This window comes from Oratosquilla oratoria, chromosome 36 (genome assembly GCF_046742065.1).
Source record: "Oratosquilla oratoria isolate Oo_2021 chromosome 36, ASM4674206v1, whole genome shotgun sequence".
Lineage (NCBI taxonomy): Eukaryota > Metazoa > Arthropoda > Malacostraca > Stomatopoda > Squillidae > Oratosquilla > Oratosquilla oratoria.
In genome coordinates, this window is record NC_134812.1 from 43,325,731 (window position 1) to 43,330,730 (window position 5,000).

Here is a 5,000-nt window from a genome sequence, read left to right on the forward strand (position 1 = left end):
CGACTGGGACAATTGGATTAGTAGTGATGATAGTAAATTTGCAGACGACACTAAAATAGGACGCCAAATTAGGTTAGGAGACGACACCAAGATTCTACAAGATGATCTTAACAAATTGTTTACATGGTCGGTGAAATGGCAATTGGACTTCAATATCTCAAAGTGCAGCGTGTTAAACGAACGGCTACGCAACCCCGAAAACATATATAGCTTAGATAATACGTTTTTAGAGAAAACTGAGTGCGAGAGAGACATAAGAACACAAGAACATAAGAATGAAGGAGACTGCAAGAGACCATAAGATCTACACTAGGCAGCTCCGTATCCATCACCACCTGTTATCCCCATCCATAAAGTTGTCTAATCGTTTCTTAAAACAACTGATAGTTTCAGCGCTTACTACATGGTTACTAAGTTTATTCCATTCGTTGACCACCCTATTAGTAAACCAATTCTTGCCTATTTCCTTTTTAAATCTAAATTTGTCCAGTTTATAACCATTACTGCGAGTCCTGCCTTGTTGTTTTAATATGATGACTTTGTTTGCATCACCCTTATTAAAGCCTTTGATCCACTTCAACACCTCTATTAGATCACCCCGCACTCTGCGTCTTTCCAGAGAGTGTAAGTTAAGGTGCCTAAGCCTCTCTTCGTAAGGTAAATTTCTGAGTCCATGTATCATTTTGGTCATTCTTCTTTGTACTGATTCTAATGAATTGATTTCCATTCCGTAGGACGGAGACCAAAACTGTACCGAATAGTCAAGGATGGGTCTAACTATCGCTAGATAGAGTTTAATAATTACCTCTGCACTTCTGTTCGTTACCGTCCTAGTAAGGAAACCTAATGCTCTGTTAGCTTTATTCCTGGCGCTAATGCACTGTTTCCTGGTTTTAAGGTCCGGACTTACTAGAACTCCCAAGTCTCTCTCGCACTCAGTTTTCTCTAAAAACGTGTTATCTAAGCTGTATCTATTTTCGGGGTTGTGTAGCCCTACGTTTAACACGCTACACTTAGAGATATTGAAGTTCATTTGCCATATCACCGACCATGTGAACAATTTGTTAAGATCATCCTGCAAAATCTCTGCATCGTCTCCTGACCTAATTAGGCGTCCTATTTTAATGTCGTCCACAAACTTACTAACATCACTATTTATCCCGTCGTCTAAGTCATTTATGTACATAATGAACAACAAGGGACCCAAAACCGAGCTCTGGGGGAGCCCACTAGTAACATTGCCCCACCTAGGTTTTACTCCATTTTTGGTGACCCGCTGTTTTCTGTTACTAATCCAAGCTCTAATCCATTCTAACACTTTCCTCCTATGCCATGGGCTTTGATTTTATTTAGTGTGGCACCTTGTCGAACGCTTTGCTAAAGTCAAGGTAAATAACATCGTAATTATCATTGTTATCTGACGTTTTATATACTTTAGTGTAAAAGGATAGAAGATTAGTCACACATGACTTACCCTTGGAGAAACCATGCTGTGAGTCACGAATTAAATTATGTCTTCCAATGTATTCTCTGAGTCTATTTACTACTATTGATTCAAGCATTTTTCCTATAACTGATGTCAAACTGATTGGCATGTAGTTGCATATAGACGATCTATCTCCCTTTTTAAAAACAAGAACAACGTTTGCTTGCCTCCAAGCAGTTGGCACAAAACTAGTGTCTACTGATTTATTAAATATTTCAGTTAACTGGTCGCAGATTTCAAATTTACACTCCTTTAGCATTCTCGGAAAAATTTCGTCTGGACCCGGGGATTTTGCAGTTTTAAGTCTTTCAATCTGCTTGACTACTTCTACTTTACTAATGCTGATATTAGATAGACTACTTTCTTCATCCCTTCTGAAAATCGAATCGCAGTGAGGCACTTTATCTAATCTCTCATTAGTAAACACCGATAGAAAATATTTGTTAAATTCCTCACTCATTTTTTCCTCCGATTCTATCATGACATCTTCATCGTTTTTAATTGGTCCTATTCTTTCTTTATTTTTTGTTCTATAGATATGAAAGAAACCCTTTGGGTTGGACCTTGCTTGACTAGCAATCTCAATTTCATAATTACGTTTCCCTGTACGTGTATTCTTTTTAACCAGCTTTGCCATTTCGTTATATCTTGATCCAAGTCCTCTTTTTATTCCGATCTTATGTTTTATTCTGTCCATTATCCATTTGGGAGTATTACCATTTTTCCGTATTGATTTCAGGGGGATAAATGTATTTTGTGCATTAATAATTAAATCAGTTAGATTGCTATACATTTCATCCAAATCACTGACCTGTCTGTTGAGCCCTCGCCCCCAAATGACCTGACCCAAGGTATGCATATTACCCTCCGTGACCCGACCCCTGGCCATGACCTGACCCCCGGTCACGCACCGAGGCTCGACAATGTCCGAAACGTCAGCAACGTCCGCATGACATTTCATATTCAATTTTAAATAGGTTTTTATATTGTCAAAGTTTGCTCTTCTGGCCTGGTACTTGGACGTTATTCGTACTTTTTAATTCTTCCCAAATAATATAAAATCTTATTTCTTGATGATCACTAGAGCCTAGACTACCTCCCACTTTTACGTTACTCATTAGTTGCTCATTATTAGTTAAAACTAAGTCCAGAGTACTTTCTCTCCTCGTAGAATCGGTAATCACTTGTTTTAGGAAATTATCCTGCACCACATTTAGGAATTTCTTTGTTTCCTAATCTTCTATTAAAGTTTCCCAGTAAATGTTTCTATGATTATAATCTCCCATGATCACAACGTTTTTGTACTGGGACGCTCTGAGAATTTCATGAATCAGGGGATCAATGCTGAGGTTAGGAGGTGTATACAAGACGCTAATAATAACTCTCTTATTCTTGCCTATAATCTCTACATAAATAGATTCCGTACAGTCCTCTTCCTTAATCGAATTGTTGATAATACAGTTTATTGTATTTTTAACGAAAAGTGCTACACCTCCCCCACTCCTGCCAACCCTATCCTTGTGAAAAAACTTATATCCTTCTATTTCGATTTCCGGAAGGAAATGTTTATCAGACATGTTGATCCAGGACTCAGTAATAGCTATAATATCGAAATTCTCTACGCATGCTTTACCTCGCAGCAAATCAATTTTGTTAATTATGCTTCTGCTATTTGTATAGTAAACTTTTAGTTTATCTTCCCTCCACCTGCTTTGGTGATTCTTTTCACAGTCCCTCTCTAAGTTGTTTCTATTGCCTAAACTATATTCTGATTCTTCCCCCCCCCCCCTTACTCCCACGTAATCTACCCGAAAAAACCCTGTAGGATGCCTACTTCTCGTTCAAGGGACTCAGCAAGGAGCCGAAATCTTCTGGGCGACAAGTGCACCCCGTCCCTTGTATATAGATGATTCCTACCGTAAAAGCGGTCCCAGTTGTCGACAAATGCCCATCCATTGGCCTTACAATGTTTTGCCAGCCTGCAATTCATTGTAATAGCCCAGGAATGCCACATGTCTACAACTCTACGCCTCGGAAGGATTCCACATACAACAGGAACACCTCTCATATTTCTAGTCTTGTCTAGCGCATCCCGGAACCACGCAAACAATTCCTCACTCCCTAACTCACCTATATCATTGCCCCCGGCACTTGAGAAAACTACAGGGTCCTTACCTTCCCCTACTAAACAATCTTCAATCCTATCTCTAACATCTCCTATCCCCGCACTGGGGAAACACACCTGCTTCCTATGTTTCCTATCTTTATCGTAGAAAGCCCTGTCTAAGTACCTCACTTGACTGTCTCCTACAACCAAAATCTTACCTGTGGGCAGGGATCCAGGGTCTGCCCTTCCCTTATTCTCTTGAATTTCATTTGTTTCTTCTTCCTGCAGATTCGCTAGAACTTGAAACGAGTTCTTGCCATTTCTCCTCTTCCTCACTTTTTCCTTCTTCTTGTTTCTATTTCAGGCACTCACGGGCCCTCTCTATATTCTGCCGCTTCACTCTCTTGTTTCTTGTTAATATCCAGAGTGGGGCTGGTGAGGACTTTTTTCCACTACTCCGCATCTTATTTATCGCCGTTTTCCATCCAAGCCCAAAGCTAGCTTTGTCTTCCGTATTTTGAGCCTTCAAACGGAGAACTCGATTCTCCTCATAAAGTCACTTTACAGCATCCTCCAAGGCTTCAATTCTACTAAGTAGAGATTGTACCTCATCGGCGCTGAACACGGTAACACAACCACTCGCCATATCACTAATTGAAGCAGCTACCCGGTTAACCTGACTTGAGTGACGACTACTGCTCAACTTGGGAGTTGTAGTGAGTCCTGACCTTAAATCCAGGAAACAGTGCATTAATGGCAGGAATAAAGCTAACAGAGCATTAGGTTTCAATGCTAGGACGGTTACGAATAGAAATCCAGACGTTATTATCAAACTCTATCTAGCGTTAGTTAGAACTATCATTGACTATGCGGGATAATTTTGGTGTCCGTCCTATAGAATGGACATTAATTCACTAGTGGAGTTCCTCAGGGCTCGGTTTTGGGTCCTTTATTGTTCATTATGTACAAAAACAACTTGGACAATGGGATTAATAGTGATGTTAGTAAGTTTGCGGACGACACTAAAGGAGAACACCTAATTAGGTCAGGAGACAACGCCGAGGTTCTGCAGAATGATCTTAACAGATTGTTCACGTCGGTGAAATGGCAATTGGACTTCAATGTCACAAAATGCAGCGTATTGAACGTAGGGCTACACAACTCCAATAACAGATATAGCTTAGATAACACGTTTTTAGAGAAAACTGAGTGCGCATCACTTTATAGAGTAGGTGATTTTTTTCTAAATATGTGTTTAATGAATATAGGTATAAATACCCCATACATTAGTGTGTAATTCCTCAGGGTATTGTGTTCCTTGCATGTATATAGAAGCTATTGTGAATATTTAATGTAGATAAAGTGAGCTCTATTGAAGCTCTAATTACTTAATGGAAAATTCTTCCA